Here is a 15,615-nt window from a genome sequence, read left to right as displayed (position 1 = left end):
CGTGGGTGGTACTGTCACCGTGAGCTGAGAACTGCCTGTGTGAAGGCTCTTACCCCACAGCTCAGAAAACACAGTTAAAGAGTTCTTTGGGAACTTGATATTAATACCTGATATTTATACTCTTGACCATAATTCTCAGTAAATAACTTATTCGGCACATGTTTGGTTTTGTTTATGTATTCTATTTCCTAAAAGCAATAAAAGGTTAGAACAGTGTGTTTCTGAAGGTAGATTATTTTTTTGATTATAATTTTCAAGAGCTGGTAGTCACCTGGCCTTCGGCTTCATGTCTTTTAACACCACCCAAGGCTTTCTATAATTGCCACGACACAATGTTCTGTGATATCTTAACACTCAATTAAATGATATGTTAAAGAAAGACTAAACCATAGTGATCAATACTGCTCAGTGCAGTTTCACTGCCTTGAACTGTGGTGGTATGTCCCTTTTGAGGAAGATGTGTATATGCATATTTTGTTGCAGTGAGTCCTGAGACTTACTGCAATGAATTGCACTGTCAGGTTGCATGGCCTCACATTGAAGCCCACCTGTTGTTAGATTTTTTTCAAAGGAATTTGAGATAAATGGAAAAATGCTACTAAGGATGTTCATTTTGTTCTGCCCTCTGTAAATTTCTTGTGATGTTATTATTGTTCAAATACCCTCCCTGGGCTATAGCTAATGGAGAAATAAAAGGAACTTGCCTTGGCTTTTTGATTGGTCTTCCTGGTTTTCATTCATGGATATCTTTATGATTCTCCTGTATTCATTCTTCAAGGTTGTCTCTGCAATTATGATACATTATTGAGGCAATTCAAAATAATATATAGACTTTTTAGCATTTCCTCTATACTGATGGCTTCCTTGTCCTTTCTCTTTCTTTCTTTTTTTTTCCTAATGATGAAACACGGTTAAAAGCAGTTTGTGCTTGCACAGTTTTGTTCATGTTCTCTGATTTACCTCAGTGCCGTTCTTGGTTTAGTGAAGGATAGGATGCAAGGCTGTTTATGAATATTTCTTTCCACACTACACTAAAAGGAACAAATATCAAACCAGAAAAAAAAAAAAAAAAAAAAGAGTACAGTACAGAAGAGGGCTGGGTTTCTTTTTTCCTTCCTATTCTTCTAAAACAGAAGGAACCAGCTCAGCTGGGTATCACTCATCACAAGACTCTGGTTTGATTTCCGCAGGTGGCAGAGGTAAAAAGCTTAGCTATGCAGAGCCTGGGGTTTCAAAGGAAGAAATTGGTCAGAAGTTCTTTCACTTCATCAAATTCTGATGAGGAATAAGTAAAATGGTACCAGACTTATTTGGTATCCCACTCGTTCTGTCCCTCTCTTGCAACCTAGAGTATTACCAGATAATAGAAAAACACTGACCAAAGATTACAGGCTGAAAAGCCTCATGTTGAATACCAATATTTTTGCTAGGTATGTTTATGACCTGCAAATCCTACTTTTTTTTACAGGAACTATAGGATGCTTGTCATCTCCATAGATGCCTTCATTGCTTATATATGGAGCTATATGATAATTTTCAAGGCAGTAATAAATGTCTTCTATAGAGCTAGAAACTTGACTTACAAAAAAAAAAGACTAAAATAGCATCCTAGATGTAAATATTTCTAATTCCCATGAGGTGCTATCTTACTGTTCTGGAATTCCAACAAATATATTTAGTCTTTTCTGAAAATAACAAATTAGGAGACATGGTTAAGTATAAAAATATAATTGTGAAACATCTATCTCAGAAGCTGAGAAGTATATCACCTATGACCTAGGAAACTAAGGGGAATGAAACTGATTTTCTAATTATCAGCTTTACAAACATCTTAACCAAATATAGGGAAATACACAAGGGATTCTACAATAGATATACTAAATTAATGTACAGGAAAAATACATGAAATATACTATTTTTCCAATAAACTGTACCTCTCAGTAAATGAGGATTAAGTGATATGCATTATGTCTTACTTTTGAAGATTATCTTTGCAATATTATTCCTTTTAATATCCAGCTTTGATTTACATGCTACAAATCAACTGAAAATTTTGGGGAAAATGAAGCATGATTATTGTTATCTAATGTTCAGACTGACAAAACATTTTCTGTCTTAACTAGAGATAATGAAACAGAAGACTAAGACAAACTAGAGGGAAGTGATTGTGGATGTTTTTAGAAATATCTCCTTATTAAACGTAAATCTTTCTGATAGTTGATTCTCTTATAAAATGAGGATATGGACAATTGCTTAAAACTGTGTAGCAGTTGTTGTTTAGTAGTGTGAAAGGCTCAAATCTACTTTATTATTCACTTCTCTGTGATTAGACCCAGGCTTCTGAGGTGAAAGTGCAACAACTTAGAGTGACATCTAGCACCTTTACAATGAAAACTGGGAACTTTCCCCTGCTATCACTATGTATCAGCTCCTGGAAAACCTTCAGAGTTGTGTGTAACTCAACAGACCCCAGTATTATACGTTGGAATAGGTAGTCCATTAGCCATGTGTTAGAATAGAGAGAGTCTCTTAAGCCTGTGGTTCCTTGTTGACCTTCAAAAGCTTTGTAGAAGAATGTGAAAGGCAGAGAGAGGTCTGAACATTGTATTTACTGTAGATTGTTTCACTGCCTTATGCTATCTTTCCCAGTAAAAAATTTGCTCTTGCTGTTGTCTAGCCAACAAGATTTTAACTAATATTTTAACATGTATTTTTGCTTAAAATACAAATCATATTTTACAAAATGCAAACTTAAAAGTCTAATGATTTTTTTATGTGTATATATATGTACATATATATATATACACGCACACTTCTTTTTTTTCAGAATATTCTTGTATTTTTCCAACATGTTTTCTGCACTCTGGAAGGGTCTTTTGTACTCCAGATGCTTACTTTGTAGTCAAAGGAAACAGTATTCTGTTTCTTAACACAATATTTCTACACTGTCTGCATTTCAGTGCAATGCTTTGGTTTTTTAACAGCATCAAGAACACTGAAATATACCTTTAGAAGCTGAAAATAGAAATGTGGTTGTACCAAGATTTAGCAAATATTTTAAAATTGGTAATGCACCTGAACAATAGCAGCACATTTTCTTATAGATATCAGCTATCAAATACTTTGTCCTTAAGGAAAGAGAAAAAAGAACCATCTCAAAGGCTCCCTGTATACAAGCATTCAACCATTCATTTTCTGCTTTCACCCCATACTGTAAATCTGGATTTATCTCCTAAAAGATGTCAGAATTAATGATACTTGAATCTGATGGATATCTCAACTAGAGAACAATTGGTTTCTTTTCTCACCTGTATGTCACCTGTTGTATCTTTTTGTAACTTCTTTCCTCATAAAATATTGAAATGACATATGTTAGGACAGACTGTCTTAATGTTTTGTTTTGTTTTTTACATTTTGGGACATCCTGAGATACTATCCATCTTTACTATCATATTATATTCTTAACTTATGCATGAAATGGCAATTAGCATAACTGGGAGCTGCATATTAAGTACAGGAGTGAAAAAACATTACAATTATTACAAGGATACCAGCTTTCTAAATTACTTGAACACTAGCAGATATGAGGTAAAATGTTAAACTACAGAGAAAACTTTTGTTCATTATGGTGTAAATTTCCCCTATTTGTTTAGCAAGTCAGTCTTTTAAGTTTCATTTATTTGCTTCTTGGATATCATACGCATTTTCAGTGGTCATAACTCCAAAAGCTGGAAAGCTTGCCACTCTTTTTATTATTATTATTATTATTTTTCCTTCCAAATCAAAGGAGAAATGTTTAATTTTTTTTAGGAATAGTATTTAAATTCCTCTAAGAAAGCTCTATTTGGCTCACTTAAGATCTGTCACAAGTAGCACAATAATGTGTAAAAGGCTAAACATGTCAATGGAACCACTCTGCCATTGTTTAAGAAAGGATGTGCTTTAGGCATGCACCAAGATATAACTACATGTGTGAATAAATGGAAAAGAATTCATAGAAATTCAGGTCAACGTTATCAAAGTGCCAGGTGAAAAGTTCAGCTCAAAGTTAGTATCCATACCACTGTGCAACTGCAATGATTGACCTAAAGCTACGTATTGTTCTGCACTACAGTGATGCAGACTGTTGCAGACAGGGTTCTCAGATAAAGTAAAAGTTCTGAGAAAAAGAAAAGAAGGAAAAGCTCACTCCTGCCTGTCACCAAGAGCAGTGTCATCATCAGTTTTTTCATCAGGGAACTAGGGAATCTCCTCACGATAACATGTATTGCATTAAGATCTGCACTCTGTAGTTACTCCACACCAAGACTTTGCTACAGCTTTAAACATTGGAATTGGGCATAAAAGTGTTGACTTTTATAACTCTTGTTATAGAGATTCTATGTAGTATCCTAAGATGTAATAGACAGTAGCATGCTTTTGCTCCTTTCTGCAAACTGTACAAGATGGAGGTCATACAGAGGTAAGTCGTAATAAAGAAAGTGATCTAAAATGCAAAACAGTGGTCTAAGTGAGATTTTAAAAAGGTATGGTTCCTGCTCTGCATATATTCTATGCCACTCTGATCAAATATATTTGTGTTCACTTCATCAAACCAAAGAATAGATATCAAGAAATTTATTCTTTTTGAAAGAACAAGGAAATCAAAAAACTGGGAGACATTTGGGATACTCTCCTAGCCAGTGGGAAGGCTAAGCAAAATACAGGCTGAGTCTGACAGATCCTGCAATTCAGATTTTTTTTCCTCTGCTGTTGTTGATTTGTTGTTATGAAAATGAATAACCAGGTAACAAGTTGTTCTGTGGTATGTATCGTTCAAACTTATTTGTTCCCTCTTCACTCTGGTATCCTGAGTGGAAGATAACATCTACTAAGCAGGTGCTGTAGGAACTCCTTTGCTAAACACAACCTACCAGAGCTAGTAGCAATAACAATTAGCAATATTTTCACAGACACATATTTAAGCAGTTTGCATGGGAGTATGTAAATAGGTAAATTTTGCTCTCTTGCCCTTAATCTTACAGATTAAAGATACAGAAACACACTGCTAAAAGAAGACTGGATGGTCATTCTATGAGGTATATTCAGCACAGGTAAATTGCAAAGTGTTGGCGTCAGAACCTGGAGTTTTCACCTGCTCAAACTTTATTCAGTAGAAAATGTAACAGAGAAAATCTACACTGTAACAAGCTGATGACAGAGACTTTGCCAGATGTATAAATGTGTAAACCAGAAGCTGTTAGCATCTAAAAATTGTTCTAAACTTATCCAGAACAGCAACTATGGTCACGAGCAACAGAAGACAGAAGACTCATATGTGATTAATATCCCAACATCCCGTAAGGCTAAGAAGCAATTCAACCATATTTTTAGTAAGATCTTATGAAACAGATAGCAAATCTGGATTGCCTCTGCCTTAGGGTGTAACACAACCAGAAATAATGCCAACATGTTACAGAATTGTATGTGTTTATGAAGGTATTACAGGTCTACATAAAGGCACCAGGCACTGCAGATGCTAACTAAACTGCTTTTAAATGTGTTATTAGGATGTTTCAAAGCATCTGGAAGTCTATGTTATGCCTATATTGATTATTAATTCTTCAGTTTGTTTGAGGAGGAAAAGGAAAGGAGGATGTGAGGAAGTGAACCTGTAAGACACTGTTCTAGAGGCAATTAGTGCAGGTTATTTCCCTTTGCAGAAGCTGGTATTTCACACAATATTGATCAACTGGAACAAGATAAAGCAGAATTGATGACTGAGTAACATGCATGCAGTTAATTTACATAAAAATACATAGTCACATTCTACAGACTAGGTAGGACCCAAAAGCAGCCATGGAGCTTCAACAGAAACTTGAATCTCCATTCAGCTGTAGTTCCCCACTTTCATAACTCTTAAGTCTATGATAGTTTACAGCATGGTTTATAGCTGCATTTTCAATGCAGCGCAACCCACACCAATTTTTGATTTGTATGACTGAAGTGTATATAACTATAAGCATGCATGTTAAATGTTAGGTCATAATTCTCTCCCCCAGTTGCTTTATTTGTATCATCAATGAATAGTACTTCCTTACATAGTTCACAACCATTTCATAAACTTTACCAAAATGCTGACAAACTGACAAAAAGATGGAAATCACCACAAATTTTAACCCTGAATCAATTGTAAGTGCAGAATATGTAAAATTTGTAACAAATTCTATATAAATATTTCTGAAAATAATACACATGTACAACTATACACAAAAATAACTGCTCTCTGTCTAATAACAGGCTTATTTCTTTAAATTCTCTGCTCACTGGTGATTCACCTAGCATATTTGCAAAACAACCCCACAGTGTGTTCTAAAAATCAATGACTATAATAATTAGTGCAGGAAAAAGTCTAAGTTTTAATTATGGGGGAAATAATTATAATAAAATCTGAATATTTTTCTACTTCTCAGATTTTTGTTAAACCAACAGTGGTGAAACATTAAAAACAAATAAATAAATAAAAAGAATACTTATTCTGTATAGCAGTATAATTTTATCGACTACCAAAGAGCTACTCCTGATTTATACCACAGAGATGAAAATTAGACCCAGTTCCTCTACAATATTCTTCCTTACATATCCTGTATGGATGAAAATCTAATAAGTAAGATTATGGGGATTTATTCATGAACATTTGCCAGCATTTTCGTATTTATTGGCCTAGCAGATATCATTTGAATTTGGTGTCTTTTTACTAAAGAGTCAAATAAGTTATTTGCTGTATGAATAAGTATTTGATAGCAGATCAGACAAAGATAAGGCATGAGGTATGAGTTTGCAGGTGCAATAAAATGACTAAAAGGCCAATTTATCCCTTGTGCAACATCACTGAAGTGAATGAATTTTATCTTTATTTTGAAAATCCAATTTCACACCTAAATACATTATATATATCAGATTTTTGTTGTTGTTGTTGTTTAGTACTAAGTCTTGTAAGAATACCCTGTAAAATGAGACCAATTAAATATTTCTAACTTTTATACATGCAATGCACACTCTGTTTTTTGTTGTTGTTGTTGTTTATTTGTTTTCTAAATGTGTCATCACAATTCATGTCAAGAAAATTCCAATGCACTTGCATAGTGCAATAGTGCATACAACTAATGATCATTAGTCCAATTAGTGAACATTAGGAATTTAGATGAGATATGACAGTTGAGCTAGATAGAATTCAGAGAAATCAAAAAGATGCACCAAGGCGAGGAACTAGGGAGAAAATGTAGTTCTGAAAATGGCAAAATCATGGATCATCAAAAGAAAATGGGAGAAAAATGAACTGAGCCAAAGACTAGAGGAAGAACTCTGACCAAAGACCAGTGAGCTATTCCATACTATAAAACCACAACTGGGATAAGGTAGACTGGGGGGGGGGGGGGGGGGGAAGGTTGTTGCAGAAAGAGTTAAATTATAAGTAGATAAGATTTAAGCAAGATTTAAGCAACAAGTAGTACAAGTAAGTAGAAGGAGCACGTTAGTGATAAAGCTACAAAGGTACATGGATGAGCCAAAAGCTAGTAAGGAAATGGGTACAGAAAGAAAGTGGTCAGTCTTTCTGTCTTCTATACCTGGGCCTCAAGTCAGAGAAGAAGCTATGACCAGCTGCAGGTCAGCATTTCTATTTCCAGACTCTCAGACTCAGAACCTCCTACTGAGAGTCTTCATCTTTTTTCTTGATTAAATATTGCATAAGTTTCACCATTCTATTCAGTTGTCCAAATCCAGGCAAGTGTCTGGGTTCCCATCTACTGTCAGCAGAGAGAAAAAGGAACCTCCAGGGGTGATAGATTCTAAAATATGATTTATCAGAACATTTTTGAAAATTCATGGTGATCATATTGATAAAATGAAACTAACAAATATCTCCTGATTTCTTTAAAGACCTCTTGTAACATTGTGAGGCATGACTTCCAATGACAAAATCAGTATTGACTTCTTCAATTTTACCCACACTAAGTCTCCTCTTTAGTATGACTTCAAGGAATTTATTATCTAGGAGTCAGCCTGTATTCTCAAGTGTTCCCTGAGACTTTTCACATTTGCAACCTCTCTCCCCAGAAGAAAATGTAATCAACAGTTTGAACAACACAAGTTGTTCTAACCTCTAAGTTCATCATTTAGCAGTTTCCCATTTACAGCTTACATCTAAGTTAGTCACTTAGCAATTTCCCATTTGTGCTCATTTAAAAAAATGTAGTGAATAGCTTTACTCCAAAATGCATTAAGCTCAGAATTTCATTTCCTGATGTGGAACCCTTATGTTATTAACCACATTGCATTTCCTTGGTGGCCCTATGGGTGATGTTCTTATTGAAAACTGAAATATTTGTTTAGTTTTGGGGCCCTACACAGATAACTTTTAGTCCTGACTACATACCAATTAATTAATAATGCTGTGTCTTTACCTGTTACATTTTTACATGAATGCATATGAAATATCTGGCTTAATTTCCTAGTTTAGCAACAATGCAAAGAATTTTGAAGAGTTTTCTTTTATCCCTGTACTTACTGACTACTCTGGCTTTTTCCAATGAGTTTCTTCGGCTTTCTTTGGGCTGATTATAGCTTCTCAGTATCCTTGTCTATGTGATTGCTTCTACAACATGGTTTTGCATATTAAAATGCAGGATTTATTTTTGTTTGGAGCAGACATAAACTTGTCCTCACCCTATTTAAAGTTCGATGATATTTGCATAACTGGACAGGTTACTTGTGACTTAAATTTCTTCATCCCATTTACAGGAGCTGGTGGGAATGTCTGCAGGAAAATTATCTTTTACCTGGGAATACAGCCATCTGCAAATACTCTGGAGTTCCCTTCAGGCAGATCTAATTGTTTGAAATCCAAACACACCCAAAAAAAAAATAAATGCTGATGTTATCTTGAAAACAGAAAACAGAGAGTCAGAGATTATGAAAAACATGTATAATTAGCAGGGAAATTAACTTAATGCTGAGAGGCAACAGGTGCCTAATTGAGCATCCATGCAATCTCCTCATTTTTATATCTTTTGGGGTTTTTTCCTTGTTAACTGACAGATGAGAGCTAATTATGATACTGATGAAAATGAATCAGTTAAAAATCCTGAGGAAATCCCATGAATAAGCAAGAAATAGCCAAAAGACTGGCAAGCCTGCACTTAGAAACAATCAGAGAAAGCTCTGTCAATAACGAACAAAAAAGAAAAGGAGAGAAAGGCACTATCTGGTTTTACCCTTCCCATAGAAAGGTCAGGCTCTTCTCTTGCTCTGGAAATGTCCAACAGTCACACATCAGGGCTGGGAGACCCTATAGTGAGGGTCCTGGGGAATGCATTTTCAGGTAAGCAGCTTTCCAAAGTAAGGCATTATTTTTTCATCATACCCAAACTTTTAGAGCCACGTTCATACTCAGAAGATAAACTAGATGTCTGTAGAGGCAGCTCCTCTAGTCCCATAGCAGTGTTAGGGAGAGTGCTTTCTCAAATGTTTCTTTTTTTCCCCTATTTCATACTCCTTGCCTCCCTAGCCCTTGAAAAATACAAGTGCTTTGGGGAGGTGAAGGCTTCTTGATTTCAGCAAATATACAGCAATGTTTCTAATAAGGAGGTAAGCAGTTTTAGACTTCAATCAACGTAGGTTTTTTTCCAGACGGTCAAAACAAGTATAGCTGTTGCATTTCTTCTACACCCCAGGTTTTGCATTCTTAACAAAATACCTTCATTTGCAATGTAATAATTTCAGAGTTGTTAAATCTTTACATTATCCCAATAACATGTCAATTAAGGGAGGCATTTTATACAGATTACAAAGATTTGTCTGAGGTGGCCACAGCTTTGTTAAAGCTGTTTTGTGGACATCTTCATAATTAATGGAAAAATCATTAGGAATTCAGTCTTTATTAACCCCTGTAGCTGCAGGGGCCCATTTCATCTTAATTGCATTCATTTGGCACTGGCAGTATTATACAGCATAATCACTAATAAATGATCTTTTAATTTGTACCAATCAAGAGAGCTTGCTTTTATGCCAATATTCCTGTTTCTTTGATGTTGACCTGTCTTGATTTTTGATCATTTGAACTTAAGATGATTTACTGGAAAATCAATATCAATACCAAATCTGCCGTATGCATACATCTGTGGTTAAGCTCAATTTGACTGTATTTTGATTGAAATAAGTAGTGCTTGATTATCCATTCAGATTTTATGAAATAATCAGGTTGGGAAATCTGGAACTGTATTCTTATTCAAAGGCAAATAATTAGAAACTGTAGGAAAACTGCAGAGCTGGGACAGTGTTAGAAGTAACACTTCAGATCCCACTAATTAACCAACTTTGTCTGTAATCTCCTAAAGACCTCCACCGATAGAGTAATATGCTATTACCCATTTAGCAGGGCCAATGGGGGCTTTGCCTACACTTGTTAATAAGAAAATCTGAGACAGTTTCTCTCATTATACTGCCTGTCAGCATTGTCTCTGTAGTATAAAATAGCCATCATTGTTCTGTTGGTCAGTTAACCAGAAACCAGACTACAGTAAACAAAAAATAATAATAAAAAAAATACTTTACAGTTAATTGAAAATGACTGAAACATTCCCTTATCAACCAGCTACTTTGTGTTGTTTGAAGAAAATATAAATATTGGCGAGGGAGGGCAAACACAGAGTTCAGACTTTTTAATTAATACCCCCTGCTTGAACTAGGATGAGTGACTTAGCTAAACACACACACACAAAAGTCCTTAGAGCTATTACTTCAACCTCTTGGTTATGAATTAAAAGGAAAAAAGAATAAAACAGATATCTTTCCTAATATTATAGCACTTACTCCCTAAGTACTGAATTAATTTATTGAGCATTTACAAGTAAATCTGTTAATTACTATGAGCAATACTGGCCTTGTCTAAACTATTACTGTGCTGTTACACTGCTCCACTACTGGTTACGAAATAAGAACTTAGCTTATTCTGAGGTGGGAGGGAGCAAGCTGGACCACTGCAGCTGCATAACAGTAGGCCCTGTGGGTGTTATCATATTCTTGTGTCACTGCCTGTCCTCACTCAACCCTCACTGTTTTGCCTGTAGATACTGGATGACTGACCCTTTTCCTTGAGTCTTTGGTGATTTCAGGCGGTCTCCAGTTCCAAAAGATAGAGCTGAGTGTGTGCACATGTGCAAGTTAGATGACATTTCATTTTACGTCACTCCAATTTTCCATGCAAATGTTATCAGTCCACAAAATGGATAAGCAGTATTAAATAATTGATATCCAGTTGTTGAGATATGGTTGTGCAGGAAGCAAATAAAACAGCTTGAGCACTGCCATGCAGTGACATTACATGGGGGAATCTATGGTTTTGGGGGACACAGAGGGACACGGGAAATTCTGTAATCAGAAACTACAAGCATGAAATTGCTTCCATTAAGCTTGACTTCCTGATTATTGTATATCATTATGAAAAGGAACACTGAAGGCTATTTTGGTGCCATAAATAAACATTACCATACCTAAACACATTTAAGATTAATAATGACTGCCCTTGATGTGGAATGCCTGCTTAGTTACTGTGGGATATTTTTTTTCAGGATTTCTTTAATGCCATCTGTCCTAAAAGATGGATCAGTATTCTAAGCTATAAGATAATTATGACTTCTTTGGGAATCTTGATAGATGGATATTTACAATAGCAGCCTACACTTCTTAGAACTTGTTTCCGGAAAATTCAGCTGCTGAATGGGTTACCTGAGACCCCATAAAGCAAGCTTTATGCACAGGTTCCAAAAAAAATTGCTTGCTTTATCCCTGTACAGGAAGGATGACAATATCTGGTCCAATAATTCAATATTAACATTCCAAGATAGTGATAGAAACACATCAAACTTGTGAAACTAAATAAACAGGGAGGAGGCAAAATCCCCTAAAATAATACATACCATAACTCATGATCACTAACATCTGTTTGGGCAGTTCTTCACAGATTCCTTTCCCTTCAAAATTTTCTGCTTTTTCTGTTGTGAACCCCCTAATTTCCCCTTTAAGGTGGAGTGGTTTTGCTTCTTTTTTGTCTTTTTTTTTTTTTTGTCAAAGGTATTGCCATACCTTTTCAAAATTAGAGCAATATTGCCTCTATTCCAGTCCATCACTAAGCAATGTTTACCCAGCTGCTTGTATTTATCTTGTTTCTGGGCTCTGAAGAGCTGATTTCTCCAGTTGTTCTCTAATGTACTGATTTACTTTGAATTTTTTTAATCTAAAAGTTAAAACTTATAACACTTCTGTCTTTGAATGTTCACCACTGTGGAAATCCCGGACCCTTGCTAGTATTGCAGTACATATTACTTAATAACATCACTAATATTTTAATACATATTACTTAATAAAATAAATACAAAAACTTTCCTTCCTTGCTGACAAAGTCTTTTGGGCAAACAGTAACACATAAATAAGTAGTGTGTATCATATTTGCATATTTTATACTTTTATATATAATCTTGTATCAAGGACTGCACAAGCACACATTTTCCTTGGTTATAATGACATTTTATACCATGTGTTATGTGATTGGACATAGTTTATACTTCGAACCTGAATTAGGCTATTAATGGGTTTCTCAGAGGTTTTGTTTTGTTTTCAGCAATGAATATATACGTATACAAAACTCCCTTGAAATCTTAGCTTTTCTCATCAATGAGAATCAATCCCAGCCTGTAATACCTCCTTTTAAAAAAAAAAAAACTAAATAAAATAAAATAAATGTATTTACTCTTATAGTAGCTCAAAAGAAAAACAAAAACAAACAAACAAAAAAACTTCTGTCCTAAAGAATTATTGTATAGTTCTACATGTAATTCTCATAGATTTGGTCCTACAAATTATAAATTCCTTCTTGAGAAAGGCTTAATAAAAGTTCAAAGTTGATTTTGAACAACTAAATGAAAAGAATATCTTCTATGCCACTTTGCATAAAGGTTGCTTGTAATTTTCAGGATGAGCATAGGACTTCACAGGACTAAACATTAACAATTGCCTTGATAAGAGCAAGACTGCTGAACTCTAGGACTATTTTTAAGTTAGATATAATTTTAGTAAGACAGAAAGTTAATGGGAAAAGCATTTTGTTCACCAGTCTATGCCTCTATTACTTGACAGCAGTTTACCTAGGACATCCACTGCACATCCTGTCAGAATGACACCAATCTTTTTGCCTCAAATCCTCAGTAGCCAGGCCAATTTTTGCATGTTTATTATTCTCATCATGGATGAGCACTTATGCCTGTTCTGAATTTGTTCTCCTTTAATTTCCATTTATGTTCCTCTTGTCCTATCTTCTTGTGCCCCTTTGAAAATAGCAGATCATGTTGACATTATCTGTTCCATTTAAAATTTTAAATACTTCAATTAAATCTTCTCTTAAGTGATTTTTCTTTCTAGACTTCATAGATTTAGATGTTCAGCTTGTCCTCAGAACTTATACTTTCAACCTTGCCACCTTTTCAAGAACAGCAATATTATCTATAATACATAGCAAAGGTAACATTGTGCAGCTTGAATGTTGTCTCTGACTTTCTTAAGTGTATATTCTGCTGCCCTGGCTAACTCTCCTAGATAACATGTCTTTGGAATCACTTCTTAAAGGTTCTTGTCAAAGTCACCTGCTTTAGTTATATTCAATTCACCTTTAAATTTGCTTTATATTTCTGACACCAGAGCTTAGCATTTTTTTTAACAATGTTAGTTCTTATAATCATGTAAATACCCATTTAGTGGATGGAGCGATTTTTTTTTAATTTAACTTTAATGTTATTCATTACTATTTATCCCTGATATTTTGAATTGCCTTTCTTGATGTGCTTTATTTTTATAGAAACCTACCAATTTTTAATTTGTGGCTCTTAGACTGGTAGTTACACACCTTCACATTTTTCCCATCCTATTTCCAATTCAGATACAAGTCCCACAGCAAAGTACTGCTACAGGCACATTTTCCGCTTTTATAGCAAATAGTTTATGCAGAACGTCATTTGTAAAAATACCATAATAAATTAGAGGACTTATTACTGAGTGCTATTTCCATTTCAATATCCAAGCAGCAGAGAACTGCTTAATTTCTGTAGTGTAGGAAAGAATCAGAAAGAGCATGGAAATTATCCAAGGACAGAAACTTGGCTGTGAAGAAAATACCAAATAGCAGGTAACACAAGTGAGGTCTTTTTTTAGTGCATGTGCTGTAATCATGAGCATATTCCTCAGATGCTTGTATGTTGGTGCTTTTCTTTTTTTTTTCCTGGCACCCCACTAAAAAATAAATAAAAATCTTACCTAAATCATGTCCTTGAAGACCCTGTAAAGATTTGAATGTGAGATATTCACCGTCTGCAGTTTCTGTAGTGTTGGCTTGTAACTTCCTACTACACTGATACAAGCAAATTACCAGCATGTTGGAGATGTACAGCTCTCAGAGAAGTGCTTTCTGGCAGGGTCTTGTACCTTAGAAATAGTTAATGGAAAGGAATTTGGGGGATAGAAAAATGAGGAAGGAAGACAATGAGCCAGGATATGGGTATTTTGCATTGGGTTGGGCCTAGACCTTATCTGTACCTTTAGCAAATGACTGTGATGAGTTGGGGCGTAGCAAATCATAGAAGCTTTACCACTGACTCCAGTGAAGGGAGGATCTGATTTAGTTGCAGCCTGCTCCTCATTTTCTCATCTGTCAAACAGGGTAATTATCCTTACTTAACTCTCTGATGTGCTACAAAAAGCACAATGAATTTCTCCAACAGGAATCATTATGAAGCACAGCACCTTGGAGAGATACCTGAGCTGGCTCCAAGTGAAGCAGCTCCAGAGCTAGCAGTACAGCAGCCTCATCAGCTGACACACGTGGTTCATTAGCACAGATGGAACACCTTCCTAATGACTTTGATTGTTTCCAGGACCTCAGCTGTTTTCTTTGCTACATAGACATACCAGCTTGCTAAGACCTAGCATGAATTGTTGCAGAGATTTGTACTGCACAGTGTAAGCACATGTGGCCAATTCTCAGGTGTTGCCATGGCCTGGGTGCAGCAGAGTCTGGGATGAGGTAGAAAAGCTCAGGGACCTTCACTCACCTGTGGAGAACCTCCAACACGCTTCCCAGTTAAGAGAAATTCTGAGTGTCAATAACAGGTTTCTGTCTGACGTGGACTAGTTGATAATTAAGTCTGGTGGCCTTCCTATACACAGCATCCTGCTCACTCCATAAAATGAGGAAAGCAAAGCACAGGGTCAGCCAGGCAACTCCATCACTGCAATTTCTTTGCGGAAAATCAAAATTTTCCATCTCTCAATCTGAAGTTGCTTACTAAAGGAGATTTAATAAAGGCCAAAATATGTCCCTTAAAATGTGTGGTTACATTCTTCATCATTTAAACTAAATAATGGAGACAGCTAGATTTACAGAAAAAAAAGTGTTCAAAAAGAAAAATATAATTGTCAGACAGTTTTGCTGCCTGCAAAATAGGTGAGAGATTTTGTTTTGCATTACTCTTGTGACACTCTGCAAGACACAGAAAATGTATTGGATTTGTTTAAAAGTTGCAATAGTGT

The 15,615-nt window shown here is 35.4% G+C and overlaps 1 long non-coding RNA gene across 1 annotated transcript; it reads right to left on the bottom strand.

Moving 5' to 3' along the window:
- Window positions 1-611: 611 nt before the first annotated feature.
- LOC308192447 lies at window positions 612-15,340 on the bottom strand. Its single transcript, XR_013948818.1, has 3 exons — window positions 14,623-15,340; window positions 14,344-14,511; window positions 612-785 (listed from the first exon to the last, which is right to left on the bottom strand). It is a non-coding gene; the product is annotated as an uncharacterized lncRNA (long non-coding RNA).
- Between the last annotated feature and the right edge of the window lie 275 nt (window positions 15,341-15,615).

Source organism: Anser brachyrhynchus (genome assembly GCF_964034855.1).
Source record: "Anser brachyrhynchus genome assembly, chromosome: 3".
Taxonomy (NCBI): Eukaryota; Metazoa; Chordata; class Aves; order Anseriformes; family Anatidae; genus Anser; species Anser brachyrhynchus.
This window is presented reverse-complemented; position numbering and strand designations above follow the sequence as displayed.